At 34.4% G+C, this 20,669-nt stretch overlaps 1 long non-coding RNA gene across 2 annotated transcripts in view; it reads right to left on the bottom strand.

Moving 5' to 3' along the window:
• LOC141509246 (uncharacterized) overlaps positions 1–20,669 on the bottom strand; it is a 65,742-nt gene that overhangs the window by 19,940 nt on the left and 25,133 nt on the right. Inside the window, exon 5 of one of the 2 annotated variants that reach the window (XR_012474617.1) lies at positions 14,865–15,058. The exons of the other annotated variant lie outside the window; for it this stretch is intronic. This is a non-coding gene — a long non-coding RNA (uncharacterized LOC141509246). The remainder of the gene's footprint in view (positions 1–14,864; positions 15,059–20,669) is intronic. 2 annotated transcript variants of the gene reach the window in all.

Genomic DNA, 20,669 nt, shown 5'->3' with positions numbered 1-20,669 from the left:
GAAAAATTACATAATAATATAATGTTTGTTTCTTTTTTTAATTAAAAGTAATAATCTGTCTTGGCAGGTAGACTCACAAGTATTTTATATTGTCTGTTTACTTTGAATGGGATTTCTTCTTTTAGTTCTTTTCTGCCACATCTTGCTAGTCATATATAGAAATGTTGAGGTTTTATGGGAGTTTATTTTATATCCTGATGCTTTGCTAAAGTTGTTAATTATTTTTAGTAGTTTTTTAGATGATTTTTTGGAATTCTCTAAGTATACCATCATGTCATCTGCAAAGAGTGAGAGTTTTGTTTCTTCCTTCCCAATTCTAATTCCTTCAATTTCTTTTTCTTCTCTTATTGCTGAAGCTAACATTTCTAATACTGTGTTGAATAGCAGTGGCGATAATGGGCATCCTTGTTTTACCCCTGATCTTACTGGGAATGTCTCTAGTCTATCCCCATTGCATATAATGCTTGTTGATGGTTTCAGATAGATACTACTTATTATTCTAAGGTAAAAATCCATTTATTCCTACACTCTCTAGTGTTTTTAGTAGGAATATGTGCTATATTTTGGCATCTATTGATATAATCATATGATTTCTAATTGATTTGTTATTGATATGATTATAGTTGATATAATTAATTATAATTAATTATACTAACAGTTTTCCTAATATTGAACCAACCCTGCATTCCTGGGATAAATCCTATTTTGTCATAATGTATTATTCTGGTCATTACTGGTTGTAATCATTTTGCTAGGATTTTATTTAAGATTTTTTTCTCTATATCCATCAGGGGGATTGATCTATATATTTTTTCTGTTTTAACTCTTCCTGGTTTAGGTATCAGCACTATATTGGTGTCATAGAAAGAGTTAGGCAGAGTTCCATCTTCATCTATTTTTCCAAAGAGTTTATAAGGAATTGGAACCAGTTGTTCCTTAAATGTTTCATAGAATTCACTTGTGAATCCATCTGTCCCTGGAGATTTTTTCTTAGAGAGTCAATAAAGCCTTGAATTTCTATTTTGTTGAATTTTGTTTGAATTTTGTTGGATTTCTTTTTCTGAAATATTTAAGTATTCAATTTACTCTTAATTTAGCTTGGGCAATTTATATTTTTGCAAATATTCATCCATTTCACTAAGATTATCAAATTTATTGGCATAGAGTTGGACAAAATAATTCTGAACTTATACTTTAATTTTCTCCTTGTTGGGAGTGAGTTCACCTTTTTTCATTTAAGATACTAGCAATTTAGTTTTCTTTCTTTTTTTAATCAAACTGACTAGAGGATTATCAATTTTATTGTTTTTTCATAAAACCAACTCTTGGTTTTATTTATTAGTTCAATTCTTTTATTGCTTTTGATTTTATTAATTGCTCTTTTTATTTTTAGAATTTCTAATTTTGTATTTTATTGGGGTTTTTAATTTGTTCTATCTCTAAATTGTTTAGTTCATTTAGTGCATAATTAGCTCATTTATTTCCTCTTTCTCTAATTTATCCAAGTAAGCATTTAAATATATTATATATCCCCTGACAGCCTCCTTGAGTGTATCCCATAGGTTTTGGTATGTTGTTCATTATTTTCATTATCCAGGATGAAATAATTAATTATTTCTTTAATTTGTTGTTTGATCCACTCATTCTTTAAAATGAGGTTATTTATTTTCCAATGAGTTTTGGGTCTATATCTCTCTGGACCAATATTGCATATGACTTTTATTGCATTGTGATCTGAGAAAGATGTATTCACTATTTCTGTTTTCCTTCAATTGATCATTAAGTGTTTATGTCCTAGTACATGGTCAATTTTGTGTAAGTGCCATGTACTGCAAAGAAAAAGGCACATTACTTTTGATCCTCATTCAATTTCCTCCATAGGTCTATCATTTCTAGTTCTTCTAACAATCTATTTACCTCCTTAACTTCCTTCTTCTTTATTTTATGGTTACATTTATCTAAATCTGAGAGCTAGAGGTTGACGTCTCCCACTGGTAGAGTTTTGCTGTCTATGTCTTCCTGTAACTACTTCTATTTCTCCTATAGAAATCTGGATGCTATACCACTGGGTACATACATATTTAGTATTGAAAGTATTTTATTGCCTTTGATACCTTTTAAAAGGATATTGTTTCCTTCCTTATCTCTTTTAATGCTATCTATTTTTTGCAGCTAGTTTGTCTGAGATAAGGATTGCCAGCCCTGCCTTTTTCACTTCAGCTGAAACAAAATATATTTTGCTCTAACCCTTTACCTTTACTCTATATGTATTTCTCTGCTTCAAATTAGTTTCTTGTAAGCAGTATATTTTAGGATTCTGTTTTTTAATCCACTCTGTTATTCACTTTCCTTTTTCAGGGAGAGTTCATCCCATTCACATTCAAAGTATCTTTCTTCTGTTTACATTTTCCCTCTTTTCCCCCTTTATCCATATTCCCCAGTGTTTTGTTTCTGAAATCTGCTACATTCAGTGTGTTTGTCTTCTGATATCTAACCCCCTTTCCCCTTTCCCTTTTCCTCTTCTTTCCTTCATTCTGTTAGTTTCCCTTTTTCTCCCCTTCCCTGCCTACCCTCCCCCTTTCCCCTTTTAATACTTGAAAGGTAAGATAAATTTCTTAACTTAACTGAGTGTGTGTAAGTTAACTTTAAGCTAAGTCTAATGAGATGATGATTCAGGTGGTTCTCACTGACTCCCTTCTTCCCCTCTATTACCATAGGTCTTTTGTACCTCTTGATGTAATAGGATTTACCTTATTCAATCTCCTCCATCCTCCCATCTCTTTACTGTTGCCCCCTTTTAAGGAGGTATTGTTTTAAATCATTATATCTGAGTCACAGAACATTTATGGGTGTTCATCATTTCTGGCTAAGTATATTCTCTCTAACAGAGTTGTAATTTTCCAGAGTTATTAGAGTCTTTCTCTCAGGTAGGGATTTAGCCAAGTTCATCTTATTGGATAGCTAGGTTTTTTCCTTTATCCTTTTTTTTATCCTTTTCATGTGTCTCTTGAGATTCCTGTTTGATGTCCAGATTTTCTATTTAGCTTGGATTGTTTTCATCAGGAAATGTTGGCAGTCTCCCATTGCATTAAATGTCCATCTTTTCCCCTGGAAGAAAAGGCTCACTTTTGCTGGGAAGTGAATTCTTGGCTGCATTCCAAGTTCCCTTGCTCTTCAGAATATCTCATTCCAGGCCCTTTGATCCCCATGTAATCCTTACTGTGTCTCCTTGATATTTAAATCATTTCTTTCTGGTTGCTTGCAGGATTTTCTCTTTTATCTGATAGTTCTGGAACTTGGCTACAACATTCCTTGGGGATTTAATTTTAGGATCTCTTTCCAGAGGGGATCAATGTATTCTTTCAATAACTATTTTGCCCTCTGGTTCCATGACATCAGGCAATTTTCCATCACTAAATCCAGGTGTTTTTTTTTTCTTTTCAATGTTTTCAAGAAGGCCTTTAATTCACAGGTTGTCCCACCTTGATCTCTTTTCAAGGTCAGTGGTTTTGCTGATGAGGTATTTTACATTTTCTTCCATTTTTTTTCGATCTTTTGGTTTATTGTAACAGAATCTTCTTCTCTTATGAAGTCATTAGTTTCTACCAATTCCATTCATTCTTTTAAGAGAAGAATTTTCTTCATTTACCTTTTGCAATTCCTTTTCCAGTTGGTCAATTCTATTTTTGAAGGAGTTTTCCATTTTCCCAAGTGCAGTTTTGAGAGAATCATTTTCTTTTTGCATTTGCCCAATTGAGGGTCTAAGAGGATTATTTTCTTTTCATATTTGCTCAACTGAATTTTCCAAAGATATGTTTTCTTGTTGCAGTTGTTAATTTTCTCTTGCGTTTCTTTTCTCCATTTTTCCAATCAATTTTTAAACACCTTCCAGATTTCTTCAAGGAAATCTCTCTGAGATGGGGACCAATTCATATTCTCCTCAGAAATGCTAGATCACTGTGGGTTAGAATCTATTTTTTCTAAGTATTTCTCTACAGGCCCCTTTGATGGCCTTTCTTCATCTTTCTAAGGATCTTGAATTGGGGGGGGTGTTGACTTTTGCTTTTGGTGATCCTAGGGGTTTTGTTCACTTGGTTTAGTGATTCCAAGGGCTAGCCAGTAGGGAGCACTGAATGCTTCCTCTGGAGAGTTTGAGACCCTCAGCAACAGTGTCTAAATTGACCTTGAATAATGTGCTAAACCCTGGGGGAGGGAGTTAATCTCTCTTTCTGATGAGGGTACTCTTTTGCTCACACTTCAGCCTGAGGGGGTAGGGGGTTGTTTATTGTTTGTTCTGGGAAAGGGCTCTGCTGAAAGTATGGAGCTCAGATCCCAGGCCCCCAGCTGCTTGTTTTCCATGTTCCCCAAGTGTGCTCTGAAGCTCTTTCTGCTGGAACCAAACCTCTCCCCCCACCAAAGACTAAGTGGCTGAAGTTGGATCCCACACCAAGCACTTACCAAAGTCTCATGTGACTAAGGCTAGTCCTCTGGCTTCTCCCCTCTGCTCTCCTCTCCTGGTTTGCCCACAGTCCCCTGAGACAGCCCTTGTTGGTATGTGTTCTTCTCCTAGCTTCACTTTCTGGGTTTTGTCTATCGAATTTCTGTTAAGAGGTTTCTTTCATGTTATTTTTGAGGAGAAACCAGGAGACCTTAACACAGTCCCTATCTTCTCTCTGCTATCTTGACTGGAAGTCTCTACACAATTTTTTATGACTATACATTCCCAAGCAACTCCCAATTTGCCTTGATAGAGTGATTTTTTTTAAAATCTAGGAATCCATGAAAACAAATTAATTATAGGATCAATGATATTTACAATTCCACTATTCATATACTATGTTTTATTTGCCCTTCTCCAATTAATGGAGTCCCAGCTTGTTTTTGATATTTTGTTAATTCACATATGGCATAGCAAGACTGAAAATAAATGAAATGACTTAAAGGAAGTTAAAAATTCTGGTTAAAAAAAGATGAGAAGGACCAAGTTAGAAGCTTGGAATGTGACCATGGCTGGTGGCTACCTCATGGAGGATAATTCTTAATGATACAGACAATAGATGTATTGAAAAGCAAATCCAGGGAAGCCAATTTTTCCTTTGCTCATAAATGTGAGATTTCCTAGTCATTTTACTGATATGCAGTGATTGGATATAATATTTTGTTCATTTTGTATTTGCTTTTCTTTTTCTCGAACCCCGATACATGTGTATTTGACAATAACTGTTGAGAAGATTAGAAAATAATTTGACAGAAATTGAATTTAGGTCGATATATTACACCACATACCATGAGAAACAAAATGTATATTTAACCTAAATTAAAATGATATGGCATTAAAAAATGAAAGAAAACACAATCAGATACTTTCCCCAGCTATAACTAAGGGAAGAATTTTTAAATCAATTAAGTGTTAGTCTAAAAGATCAATTAGAAATAATTTGCTTATACAATATTAAAAAAAACCCTTTGCCATGAACCAATACAGCTAGCATACAGAAGGCAAATGCAATGTGAGGAAACTAAACTTTGCATCAAATATCTCTGACAGAGGAATGACAGCCTATACTTTTGACTCCCCTGTACTTTCCTTCAATGTACAAAAACCACTCATCCTGGAAGCTCAATTCAGAATTAGAAATGGCCTCCATTCTTATGGATTTTCCCTCTGATTGGCTAGTTCCTTCCAGAAGCTGAATTTTAAGGAGAAAGCCCTGGCTAATCATGTCTCCCTACCTCTCCCCCCAAATTAAAAAAAGCTCAATCTCTGATTTCTCCTACATTGCCCTACTCCCTCTTCCTCTATTTCCACCTTCTTTTTTATGTGTTGTCTTCCTCCATTAGAATGTAACTTTTAGAGGGTAGGGACTATCTATTTGATTTGTATTACTCAAACTTAGAATAGTGCCAGAAAAATTTTAAATACTTAATGAATTTAATTCGATTACCAAACTATTTAGTGAATTAAGATAAATATATGCAACATTACCATTTCTCAGTTTATTAATATTCAGAGGACATAAATGGTTCTCAAAAGAATTTCAAACTATTATTTATCAAATGAAATATTTTCCATATCACCAATAGTAACATCAAACTAAGGTCCCATCTCAAATTCAGCAACTGGCAAGAGAGAGGAATAATCACTTTTGGAGAGTCTATGTGAAGAAATACCTACAAATAAATACTTTAAATTGAAATAAACAAAATGAATCTAGTTTGAAATTAGACTCAAAACATGACTAAAACATCTATATCTTTTGACTAATAAATCTCACTGTTATCTTCATCTGATAAACACTAGTTTGAGGTTATTAAAAAGTGAATATTATATTGAGACTCTCTCACTATCTGAACCCTAACCTAGGTTCTTTGATGAACAGTCTGAGATTTGTTGCATAAAACAGATCAAGTTTCAGGCTACATAAGGTGGAATTCTGTTTCCAGAAGACAACTTGGACAGTGTCAACAACTGTGCTGTGCTGTGTAACACTTTCTCCTTTGGGATTTCTTCTTTTCTTTCTTATCCCCTTTGATAGATCCCCTTGAGAATAAAGATCAATGCAAGCCAAATGTGGTTAGCAGTCACTGATATGAAAACTTCTCTCCAGGGAAGCCTTCACCCAGATCCGGTTATGCTTGGTAACTTCTACCTTCCCCCAGACTTCACAATGCATCCCACCCACTACCTTCTCCCCAGTAGCAAGGAGAAATACCAGAATGCTGAAAAACCATAATACTAAGAAGACATTCTATAGGCTTCACTTAGTAGGAGAGGCTTAGAAGACCTATGCTCGAGTAACTAATGTCATCATTTAGCACATTTAGCACACATACATGTGTGTGTGTATTTTTGTGTCTATTATTATTTTGTATTATTTTGTGTCTATGATAGGCAAAGTAATATTAAAGGTAAAAAGAAGTAAAGCAGAAATCTACCATATAATCAAAAGATCTCAGCTGAAGCATATCTTCTACCTTTCTGTAAAAAAATGGTGAACTACATTAGAAGTTCTCAAAGTTTTGCACCTTTGGAATCCTTTTTACTCTTAAATTATTGTGGACCCCAAAGATCTTTTGTTTATGTATGAATTTATGTAAAATTACTATATTACTTGTCAAAAATTTTATTATTATTATTATGAAAATAGTTTTGACCCCACAAATGTGCTGAAAGCATCCTAGATTCCTAGAGTCTCTGAACCAAATTTTGAGAGCTACTAGATGAGAGGCATAAAACCAAGGCTGGCATTTGCCTTTATGGCCAATATATTGCTTGATTTTCTTGACTATATATATATATATATATATATATATATATATTTGTTATTAAGAGATGGTTTATTTTGGGAGAAAGAGGATGTGGATTTGTTGTTACCGATAGAAAAGAAAAAAATGAAAAATTTTTAAAAAGTTGAGCAAACAAACATTTAACAAACAATTAATCCCAATACCATAACAACCAAAGAAATTAAAGAATAAGTCCAATCAAATTCATTTTATGACACAAATTTGATTTTGAACTAAGCCAATGAGAGCAAAAACAGAAAAAGAAAAGTATAGACCAATTTCCCTAATGAACATTGATGTAAAATATTTATATACTAGGAAGGAAATGAAAGCAACACATCACAAGAATCATATACTATGACCATGTAGAATTTATATCAGGAATGCATAACTGATTCAATATTAGAAAAACAATCAGCTTGTGAATAAATTTATAACAAAATCAACAGAAATCATATGTTTATCTCAAAAGATGTAGGAAAAAGCTTTGGCCAAAATACAACACCCATTCCTATTAAAGCAACTAGAAAGTATGGGTATAAATGGAATTTTCCTTAAAAATAAATAGCAACTATCTCAAACCAACAGCAAGCATTATCTGTAATGGGAAGATAGTAGAAACCCTCCCAATGTAATCAGGTTGGAACAAGCAAAACAATTCCATCATTTTTGTTATTCAAGTTTGTATTGGAAATGCTATTTATAGCAATAAAATAAGGAAAAAGAATGGAATAAAAATAGGCAATAAAAAACAAAACCCTTACTCTTTGCAGATGATATAATGGTATGCTTAGAGAACTCAAGAAAATCAAATAAAAAGAAACTGAAACAACTAACTTTCATAAAGTTGCAGGATGTAAAATATGAACAAAACACAAATCTCCAGCATTTCTATATACTATCAACAACACTCAGTCACAAGAGATATAAAGAAAAATTCCCTTTAAAATGACCTCAGTCAATATGAAATTCTTGGAAGTCTATCAAGAATAGCTCAAAGACTATAATGTATATCATTACAAACACTTTTCACACAGACAAAAATAATTAGAGAAATATGAATTGTTCATGAATATCTTGAGAGATTAATGACAATTGATGACAAAGCAACACTAAAAATATCAACAATTTTTATAAGCCTAAATGGAAGCCTTCGGCCTATTGGGTGCATCCATTACAACATCTTTAGAGTAAGACATGAACAAGATGATGGATAGATTAGTTGTAATTCCCACCAATAGGGAAAGGATCTTCATTGATGAGATCATCAATTTGCTGATGTATCATAACAAAGTGTCACAGCATTTTAAAGGTATAAACAACCTTCTAAAAATAAGTAACATAAAATACAGAAAAGAATTGATTTGTTCAGGTTCACACAGCTGCTTCACACACCCTGACTCCTCTTAATAGCTAGGATTTCTATAGTGATTTAAAGTTTGCAAAGCAGTTTACATAAGCCCCACAATAACCCATGGAGATAAATGTTAGCATTGTCTCATTCTTCACTATCTAAAGAAGATGGTATTTAGAGACAGAAGACATAGATTTAAATGTCATTTAATTCTTGTATATCCCAATGACAGTCAACTGATCTTTAGTTGTCTCATCTGTAAAATAAGCAAATTGGAATAAAATCACTAAGTCTATGAATCTAGGATATCAACTCTGATTCTTGATGGTTTTGAGAAAAGGGGCATAACCCTTTATTTTCTTTGGGACTCAGTTGTCTCAACTATAAAGTAAATTGTTTGCACTAGATCAGTCAATCAAAATATATTTGAAACAGCCTCCTATATGCTAGACACTAAGAATAAGAAGACACAGATAATTTCCTACCCTCAAGTATCCTAGACGATTTCTAAGATACCCTACAGCTCTAATTTTATGATTCTATGATAAGAATGCTGAATGCTTTTTCATATTCCCCAAAGAGCCTATAGCTACTCTTCATCATTTTTGGAAGAATGCATCAAGTTAACTTTCCTGCCTTCTACCAATGTAGATGTAAATGTAAATGTAAATACCACTAAGGGTGTCAAGAAATCTTCCTTGGAGGTTTTGGAATTAAAGGAAGTCTAGATTCCAAAAGATTTCTCCAAATTTTCTTTTACATAAATTCACCTTGTATAGTGCTGACTGGGACTAACTGAGATGTTTTCTTATTCATGCTTCATGAATGGAAGCACTTTTAAGTGTTCTAATTGCAATTTGGATAAAGCAATATGAAGTGAGGCAGCAGACTTTCTATTACTCAGTCCATAAATGATCTTTCCCAGGAAAATGACTTTCTGGGGGAAAGCAATAGCTCCAAGGAATTAGTGAAAGAGACTTTGCTCAAATGAGGATGCTCAGAAGAATTCTCCAAGGAAACTTTTGCTGCTGTACCCTGAAACTTGAGATGCCAAACAAGAAAAGTTCATTGTTGAACAAGACAATGAAAAGACTACTCATAGCTAACTGGGGAGTTAATATTGTGTTTCTGTTGGTTCTCTGAAAGGATAAGAAGCTATCTACTTCACTGAGTTCTTTTCACCAACTCCTTATAGAAATTCATTGATTGAGATTGCCTGTATCCATTCCATGTGTCTTTGCTTCTTGACTCTAGGGATAAAAATGGAATAACCTCAAGGATTCATGGTGCAGATAGATCATGCAACGATAGAGTACCATCCCTGGAGTCAGGAGCATCGGAGGCTTATTCTTGTTTTCCTCGGTGTCCTCATTTCTAAAATAAACTGGAGAAGGAAATGGCAAACTTCTGCAGTATCTTTGCCAAGAAAACTTCAGATACGGTCATCAAGAGTGTGGCATGACTGAACAATAATAAGGATTCAGGGATAGTCCATATCTACCCTTCAGGGCACCTAGTTCAAATTCTTCATTTCATAAGTGAAGAAAGTGAGACCCAGAGATTCTTAGGTATTTGAGTAAGGTCATCCAAGACATTAAATAGAGAAGTCAAGCTTTGATCGTGGGCCTCTGACTACAAATCCGAAACTTTCCACAGCATCATCACATACTTTTGAGTTGTAAAGGACATGAAAGATGGGCATGGATGGAGAGGGAATGTGGAGTAGTGGAAAGTATAATCTGCACATATAAGATGTTAAAGAGACTGTCTTCTCCAGTTCTTTTTTTTACTCATCCATAGAATGAATGATTTGGAGTAGAGTAAGTTTTCCTAAGCTCTTCTGTGTCATATATACTTTGGGCCATTTGGTGAAGCTTATGGACATTTCTCTGTATAATGCTTTTCTTAATGCATAAAATAAAATATTAATAATTGCACATGAAATCAATTACTTTGAAAATAGTTATCAATATGAAAAATAAAAATTCGTGGACACCAGGTTAAGAACCCCTACTGTGAGGGTTGCCAGGCTATATCTGTCCCCCAAGTAATCAACTTTTTAGATTCTAAGTGTGAAAGAACAGCTGACTTTTTTGCACCTAATTATCAAGAGTAATAAGTTAAAATAAGAAGATGTAAAATGACCTTGATTCCTCTTTGGCAGAATGGGTTAGACAGCCTTTTCATCAGTGATATCATGCTGCCTGAGGTCTCTTCCTGTCCCTGTCTTTCTATGTGTGTGTGTGTGGGGGGGTTGTCTGTCTACCCTGCCATGCTAGATGAAATTCAGGGCTCAGACATTCCCAGGAATGGCTCTGATATATGTACACCACTTCCACATGACAACCATTCCAAAGATAAAGATTATAACTATTACTGTACTGTGAGAATAATATAAATTATTTAGATCTATATATAAAAGAAATTTATTCAGTTCCAATCTGAGTAGCACCTGATCATTCTTACTTAACTTTTTAATTAAAAGTTCCCTAAACTTAGAATTGTACATCCAAATTCTCTCTTGACTAAACTCTTTTAGCTTCTTCCTGGTTGTGGAAGAAAAATTAAATTAGGGATGACTTGATGAGATTAAAGATGCTGGCCTGAGTTTTCTTAAGGGGGCAGCTAGCAAACCAGTAGGCATTTATCCCATTTTCAGGTCTGGCATTAATGAGCAAATTCACATTTTATTTGCCAATTAATGGAATTTCTTGTCTTATTGTCAACTACTGTGTTGTAGAGGAAGTAATAGCTGGGTCACTGACCCAGAAGGAAAAAAAAAGATTCTGGAATTGGCAGATGGTTTCTCAGCCACAAACTCTTCACATCAAACCAAGATCAACCAGGAGCTTTTTACCATAATCTTTCCACTCTCCCCAGTTGTTTTCATGGAAAGTCAATTCAATTTTACAAACACTTATTATAGTAGTTGTCTTTGTGCTATATATAGAGAATAAACAAGTTTCAAACCAAGACATAAAGATACTTCAGTGGATAAATTGCTGAGTATGGTCTCAGCAAAATGGGAATTCCAATTTTGCTTAGATACTTATTAGCTGTACAATTCTGGAAAAATCAATTAACAACCCTCTCCTCATCTATAAAATGGGGATGATAACATGGATAGAACATTTTGAAAGCATTAAATATTTATAAAAATGCTACCTATTGTCATTATCATCATCATCATCATCATGCCAGAGTTCATGGCCTCATGAAAATTGCAATTGAATGGAGGTAATAATAAAAAATCTCATTTGTAAATAGACTAAGGAAAGATTAGACTGTAATATTTCACTCAGAGGGCAAGGATTAATAGCTTTTGGGACTTTGGTGGTCTGTCCAGCTGTTGCTATTTGCATAGTATAGAATCTGCTTTGAATAGAGGGGTTGAGGAGTTTAGGTAAAACCATTTCCTTAGGAAGGTGTGACTAGATTCTTTTGCATTTGAGAAAGGCAGCCTTGATGAATCTTCCTCCTAGATGTTATAAAAAGAATGAACCAAAATGGTTTTAATATTAACTAAGATGAAAGTGGGACCAGGAGACATGAGTAGGAGAAGATGCAGTTAGTAAATGGTGTTCAGCAGTTGACATAAGAGTGAAAAGGGGTTAAGTGCTAATAAGACTTCCAAAGGCAGACTGAATTTCAATACAGACCTCTTGTACCTTCTGCTTATATAGTGGGGGGAAGGGTAGAAGAGACTGTATTTTTCCTTTCGACATGAATGATTTCATTTTAGAATAAAACTCTTAATTTGTGCAAATGTGCAGTCATACCATAATTGCTTCTTTTGCTTTTCTTTCACCCAATATCTTGAGCAGGGTCAACCAATAGACAAATAAAGATACCTCATCTTAGATCTCTGAAGTCAGTGTCAAATTAGGATTATTCAAAGAAATTTAGAGAGAAATGGGATCTCAAAGGCTATCCATATTGTGGGTATGAGAAATAAGTAAACTGAGACATAAGAGGACTGAGTTTCTCAAGGTCATTCAGGTTTCTATTGGTCAATCAAAGCATGTAAGGGTTGGAAGGAACCTCAGAAAATTGAGATGTCTTTGTGCCTTTCCTTAAATACCAACAAACTGCCTCTAAGGTAGGTGGATAAACAGTTGTATATCCAGCAATAATACATCTTTTCTGTCTACCAGGAGTACTTTTTTGGAAATGGAGGCATTCAGTATCCTACTTAGCCCTTCTCAATGTTTGAAAAGTTGTTTTTTTTCTTTCTTCTTGAGCTTTTCATTGTGGCAGTAATAAAACATTTTACTGGTTTGTATCTTATACCCTAAATAATGTCTGGCAATTGCCATTGCCTAAGACATCTGACTAAGAGCTGAGGAAAGTCTCATTTCAGTTAAATAAAGAAACCTGACTGAGAAGAGAGATTGTTTCATAATCATTAGCTGATAATATAGACTGAAGGGAGTCTAGACTTTTCTGAAGAAGACAACATTACTATTCCATATTGTTTACCTTCAGTAGACTGACAAAAAGTTTGGAATGAAACCTCAATGAGTCCATGTATTGAAGGATGTGACAGATTAGACTGAAAGAGCTAGGTCCTTAGCATTGTGGACCAATGCTCATATGGTGTCATCTCCTGGTAAGGGTGATTGAAAAAGATTATTAACAGAGTAGCTGAGATGAAGCACCTGGTGATGATTAGTAGAGATTAGTAGTGGAGAGAGTAGATTGTGAAGAGCATCAGAGCACAGAATTGTGATTTTATCAGTAAGATCACATTGTCTTAGCTAAAGAGACCCATATTTGGAAGGGAGATTTGAGATCTATTCCACCTCTATCTAATTTTCAAAATGAGGAAATCAAGGTGCAATGCCATCACCAAGTAAGAGAAATGGGAAATGGCAGAATTAGCTCATGTCTTCTGACTGCAAATTCAATGATCTAGGCAATCCAGGTAGCTTTGCAGCTGGACTTGTGAATTGTTCATCAATGAAGATGCTCACTTCACAAGCATTCTTTTTGGGAACATCTATCTCATGGTATCCTGCACAGACATGGTCACTATTTGTGCTCTACTTGGAACTCCTATAAAGGGATAAAGGAGCTTGCAGTTTATCAGATCTTGTTCCATAGACAGGATAGACTCCTGAGCACATGCCCCTGCTTGCCTACCAACTTGATTCCTTTGAATATTCTATTTCGTTTGACTGAAATGCCCTTTTTGGTCCTCTCCATCTATACACAACCTTGTCCAATCATCAAAATCCTAAGACCACCCTCACTCCCCACCCCCCACCCCCATCATGCTCAGGTTGTTTCCCTGATTGGCCTGGGATGCCTCTAAATCCTCCTGGTACAATAGTGACTCTACTCCAATTTGATTCTTAGTTCCTACTGCCCCATTTTATTAGGTCAGCCTTTTCAATCTACACTCCAATATTATAAAGTAAATAGCGTAGGCTACAGAGCAAAGACCCTTCTTCAATTTTATTCTCTGCCTCCCCTACAGGCTGGAATTCAGAGTCAGGCAAAGACTTGCCAAGATGACTCATAATGAAGAAATGAACCTAAGTCGATTTTCTTAACAGAATATGTCCAATTTCAACACATCTCCTAAGTCAGCATTTATCCCCACTGCCCCACTTCCTGTACATATCTCCACCTTAAACATAGAGTGCTCTGGGAGAGTAATGAGAGATAGCTTTAGGGAAATTTGAAATAACAATGACTGGAGAAAGGTAGCACATTAAAAACTTTCTCCTAGATTCTTTCCCTCTGTCTGTCTGCCTTCTCTTTGCTGCTGTCTCTCTATTTTTCCCTTTATCTCTATTCTCCCTGTCTCTATCTTTGATTGAATCTGTCTCTGTCTCCCCATTGTGCTTTTTTTTAACCTTTAAATCTTTCCTTTTTCCTGTAAAGGCAATGTTGTATAATGGTTAGAGCTTTGTAACAGAAGTCAAGAGAAACTAGGTGTGAAGTCAAGAGACACTAGGTTTGAAAGTTGTGTCTGACTTTGTGAACTAAATCTGGGACACAGGGATACTGGGGTCCTTGGACATTTCCATCTCTAGCTAATTTTACAGATAGAGAAATTAAAACAACTTTGATAAATGATTGCCTAATGTCTGAGGCTGGATTTGAACACAGGTCTTCTTGATTCTAGACCTGCTGCTCTATACACTAAGGTACCTAGCTATTTTCACTTAAAATTTTGTGCAAATTAAGTAGCATCTGTGAATCAAAATAATCTCACCTGCTTCACTGGTTGGAAAACTGATTGCAGAGTTCTTTTAAAAGAGGAAGTGTTTTGCATCTTCAAACTCATTGATTTGGGTGTTTTCTCCAGGGATGTTCATCCTCTTTCCTGCCTACCCTGTAGCACTCTTGTCTATATCCTTCCATAAGTCCATCACAGAGTCTACCAGGTAGATGAATTTCTCATTTTCCCTTGATATGTAATAGAGAAAGGAATCATCACAAGAGTTCCTCTGCTATCTCTCATTCCTTCTATAAAAGCAGCCCATCTTCTACTCTTGTTGTGCTGTCCCTACATAGTATTCTGTGTTCCAATTTTCCTGAACTGCTCACTAATTCTACATTGCTTAGATGTACTGTATGCTTTTTCATGAATCTCTGAGTGAGGCTAGCTTTTAATTCTTCAAAGAAACGTATTGTTTATGCCTCAGTAGCATATAATAATAGTGGTAAAATACTGATAAAAAGAACAGTCTTTTTTTCTTTCAGTGGAATCTTAGGATCAGAAAAATGATTTTTATTATTTCATCATGGGACTTCTTTCTATTCAACATTGGGAGGGCATATATTCATATGTCTACATATTATTATTATTACTTTGATTAATTACCACAAATAGTCCAGACTATAAGGTAAAGGAAAATTTCAATAAAGAATTACACTCCAGCAATATTAATTATTCTGCTTTTATAGCTTTTGTTCTTAGGAAGTTAGGTAGTGTAGGACACTGAGTGATTAAGTGACTTGTCCAGAGTCTCATAGCCATAATTATCTGAGGCACAATTTTAAAATCTGGTCTTGCTCTTTCAGAGCTTATTCCACATACTATGCAACATCGATCATCATTATCATTGTCATTGTAATCATCATCATTTCCGCCATTAAACATAATCATTATCATCATCATCACCATCACAATCAATCATAATAATCATCATCAATGAGATCCTCATCTTTTTTTCAGTGCTATTCAACAAAAATGGTCCTTACCCAAATCAACAGCCTACAATCATTCTTATATTTTTAATGTTCTGCATAATATTGCATAAGTAACTGCTTTTGATACTTGCATAAAAGTATAGGGTTATAAGTTCATTTATTTTAGGTTCTCTGAATTATCTGAAAATTTCTGTAGTAGTCATGAAATCAGAACTAATATAAACTTCATTCAGTTAGCAGATGGATTTGATGTCTTCAATTGAATCTATACGTTTTGACATCTCTTTGAATGTAGAGATCATGAATATTTAGTATGGCAGTATTTAATGTTGTTTAATGTTTATGAATCAATTTTATAGCCATATATTATATGTAACAACTCCATCCTCAAAAATATCCAAGTTCTAATATTCCTTATAGAATTTTCAAGATTATTTAGAGTTCTGTATTTGTGGCACAGGGACATATAGCATATTAATTTACAAATATAATTAGTTTCTTGTGTATAAGTTGGGTTATAAGGCTGTTTTGTGAAGTTATAAGCCAGTAGATATTGAAATTTTACAACTTGTGGTCATGTGCTGCATAATGTCTGCTATTTCCTTGTATAATCAGTAATAATCAGTAAGTGTGGTATTTTTAAGAAGAATTTTTCCTTGATATTTAGTGGCAATTTCCTGTTCTGTAGTTTTCTTTGTTTTAATCTATAAAATAGTTGCATGATTTGGCAATTTGTTTTCTCCTTCTTTGCCAACAAATTTTTGGCCAAATTCACACTGTTGCCCAGAGGAACCTTTTTAATTGATATTTTATTTTATTTTTCCAATTACATATTATGGAAGATTTTCAACATTCATCTTCTTGCATATTTATAAGTTGCACATTTTTCTACCACTCTCCCTTCCCCTCCCCCATTAGTGACAAACAGTCCGGTAAAAGTTGTGCATATACTTTTGTGTTTAACATATCTACATATCTGTCATTTTGTATATGTGGAATTAGGATTAAGGGAAAATAAAGAAAACCATGCTATAGGAATTAAAAAGCATAAGAGAACTTTTAAAAATGTGAAAATAGTATCATTCAGATCCTGGTTTTGTTGTTGTTGCTATTTTGTTTTCATCTAAATGGGATAGCATTGTCCATAAGAGGTTTTTGCCGTAGATCTCTGAACTGTTGAAAAAAGCTGCATCCAACATAGGTGATCAACTCACAATATGGTTGTTAATGCGTATACTGTTCTCTTGATTCTACTTCCTTCAGTCAGCATCAGTTCATGTATTTCTTTCCATGTTTTTTGAGAGTTCCACCACTCATGGATTCTTATGGACCAATAGTACTCCATAACATTCATTTTCTATAACTTATTCAGTTATTCCCCAATTGATGGACATTCCCTCAACTTCCAATTCTTTGCCACTACAAAAAGAGCTGCTAGGACTATTTTTGAATATGTGAGACTTTTCTCATTTTTTTTTTACATTTTCTTTTTGATATAGGTTTAGTATTAGTATTGTAGGTGAGGAGGTTACGATCATTTTTGTTCTTTAGGCGCAGTTGCAGAAGAGATGGCCTTGTGGTTCCATTCTGAGCTTATTTCTTTTTGTTGTCCTTATTCTTGGTATTGTTCTTGTTCTTCATTTCATTATTACTTTTCAATATAGTTCTAAAGAAATCATCTGGGAGAAGTCATTAAGGTTAATTTTCTTTTTGAATATTTAATGTTTCATAGGCTTCTGTTTAGGGTGATATAATAACCTCTTTCTGTAATTGAATAAAAAGTATGTTATTCTCTAGGTTCACTTAAATGATCATTGGGAAAACTTCAATAATATATAAAATGTATCAACGTGTTGTTTAATTATTCTTCAAATCTCTCCAATTTGATATAATGCTGATGGATGGATGTTGTTAATTCCTAGGGTAAGAAAAAGATTGGGATTGAATTTTGAAATTAGGTGAAAAAATGTATCAACAACTGATTAACATCCCGGGGTTTCTAAAGTTATATGTATTTTAAACATCATCTTACTGCAAAGCATTTATAAAGTCAACACTGAAGACCAGTCATTGATTAGAGAAACACTTTCCATTCCCTCACAACTGTTAGAGATAGAAAATATTAAGAAATTACTAAAAAAGAATTAAGGGGGGGTGATATAAAGTTTTTTGCTAACCTGAAAGTATAAATGAATGTGAATTATCATTATTATTATGACTGACGTTATTAAATTTGTCATATTTCTTCCTTTCTAGAATCAGAGTTTGAAAACTGGAAGGAATATTAATAGTTCACAATAAATACCAGAAGAATATTCACTATAATTGACTTGACTCAGTCTTTCTTCTTTTTTTGCTTCCATCTTACTATCTTTCCTTCTTTCTCTGCCTCTCTTCTTCCCTCTTCTCCTTATTTCCTCCCTTTTCTCCTAAAATTAAAGGTCGGATCTTAGCTTATAATTGGTCACAACTGATAAAATAACCAATGTGATAAACAAGTGGCAAGTGGTCATCCAATCTTGGCTTGAAGACATAATAAGGGGGAAAACTACTCTATCCTAGGTAACCCATTTCACTTTGGAGAAATTTGAATTGCTCTCATGCTTTTTCTGACATAAAACCTAAATGTCCCTAGAACTAAATTAGCATGTTTGCTCAGAAGATAGCTGTCAGACTAGTTCTCCACCAGTCCTGTTATACATCTCATATAATAAGCAGATTTGGGAATACAAAAAAATTCAAAACAAAGCCTTCCCTGATCTCAAGGAATGTACCCCCCATATGCATATGTACACATGCATATATGTCCACATAGACGTAGACATATAAAGACATGCATATGTATATGATCTTTTATCTATATTCTCATCTATATGTACATCAACTATATGTTTAAATTTATTTATATATGCATATATATTTTTTATATAAGAGATTATCAGTACTCATAATAAATAACAACATTATTCTTTCTGGAGAACTAATTTGGACCATCTCTTTCTTGAAGTCAATGGATTTTTGAATAGTACATTTCATCAGATGGAGCAGCAAATCAAAAGTTTCTCTTAACTACTATGTTATATGTTAAAAATGAGACCAGGCTTCTGAATTCTGCTACTTTCAGTGTGTTTGCCCTCCTATATCAACCCTCCTCCCCTTTCTTTCCCCTTTCCCTTTTTCCCTTCTTCCCTTCCATCTGTTAGTTTCCCTTTTACTCTCCTTCCCTGTCTGCCCTCTGCCCCTTTTCCACTTTTAATACTTGAAAGGAAACATAAGTTTCTTAACTTAACTGAGTGTGTGTAAACTAAATTTAAGCCAAGTCTGAAGAGATGATGATTCAGGTGAGTCTCACCTCCTCCCTTCTTCCTTTCTATAACAATAGGTCTTTTGTACCTATTGATGTAATGAAATTTATCCCATTCAATCTCCTCCATCCTCCCATCTCCTTACTGTTCCCCTTTTTAAGGGGGTATTGTTTTTAAATCATTCTGAGTCACAGAAAATTTATGGATGTCCATAACTTCTGACTAAGTATATTCTCTCTAATAGAGTTACAATTATCAAGAGTTATGAGAATCTTTCTCCCAAGTGGGTATATAGCCAGTTTCATCTTATTGGATAGCAGTGTTTTTTCTTTACACTTTTTTTGTATTCCATGGAAACAATGTAAGGACTAACAATGCCTTCTGTCGGGTGTAGGGGGAGGGAAGCAAGAATGGGGGGAAAATTGTAAAACTCAAGATAAATAAAATCTTTCTAAAAAAATGAGACCAGTCTATAGTAAACTACAGAGGTCTCACATAAATGTAGTACAGATCCATAGAGTTCTCCATGTTCTCATTTGTGCCTATGAAAGTGAATCCAATAAACAGTATTTTCAAGACAAACACCAATAAGAAAATAGTTTAATGAGGCAATAGCAAAGTCAAGAAGCAAGAAAAAGAAGTGTAAATATTTCAAATAGTTTAATCAATAAGACATTAATCATTTAGACTGAGAAAAACACAATGATTCACTCAATACCAAATACACATCCACCAAAAATGCACTAATGAATCAGAGTAGGTGCCTGCAGTCCATGACCCCTACCAAGGGCAAATCCAGTTCCCTCAAGTTGCACTGATATAGAGACAATCTGATGCATTCCGTCAATTCCTAAAGGCAAACAAATGATCTCCAGAGTATGAAGCTCAGGTAGCTTTTCATTTAGGCAGGCTGCCTTCTGGAGGTCACCAAGTCATCATCTGATTAGTGGTAATTAACTCAGAAGCAGAGGAATTCCAAATCTGTTGTCAGAAGGACTTGGAGGACTTCAGCTGGCTAAGGCAGTGATGATGAATCAGTCACACTTGATTTCATTCAACTGACTTGAGCCAAGTATTTTGGAAAACAGGGTAATGCCCTTGCCTGGGGATAAAGGGACCAAGCTATGTGCAGTATTTTAAAACTGCCACAATCTCAAGACAAATACTTTCCAACTCTATTCAAAAGTCAACATTTAGTCCATCCATCCATCCACCCATCCACCCATGCATCCATCCATCCATCCATCCATCCATCCATCCATCCATCCATTCAACATTTAATAAATGTCTAAGCTAAGTTTTGGAGGTTTACAAAAAGAGTCAAAGACTTTCTTTTCCCTCAAGGATTTCACATTCTAATGGAGAAGATGACATGCAAACAACATATACAAAGCTAACTCCCTATAAAATAAATAGAAATATTTGACAGAGGGAAAGTACAGGAAATAAGAAGGGTTAGATAATTATAGATTGTAAAATGAGGATAAAATAGGAAAAAGACATAGTTCCTATGCTCATTAAACTTACACTCTATTAGGAAAGAAAAAGTAAGTATGCAA

Source organism: Macrotis lagotis, chromosome 1 (assembly GCF_037893015.1).
Source record: "Macrotis lagotis isolate mMagLag1 chromosome 1, bilby.v1.9.chrom.fasta, whole genome shotgun sequence".
NCBI lineage: Eukaryota > Metazoa > Chordata > Mammalia > Peramelemorphia > Peramelidae > Macrotis > Macrotis lagotis.
This window is presented reverse-complemented; position numbering and strand designations above follow the sequence as displayed.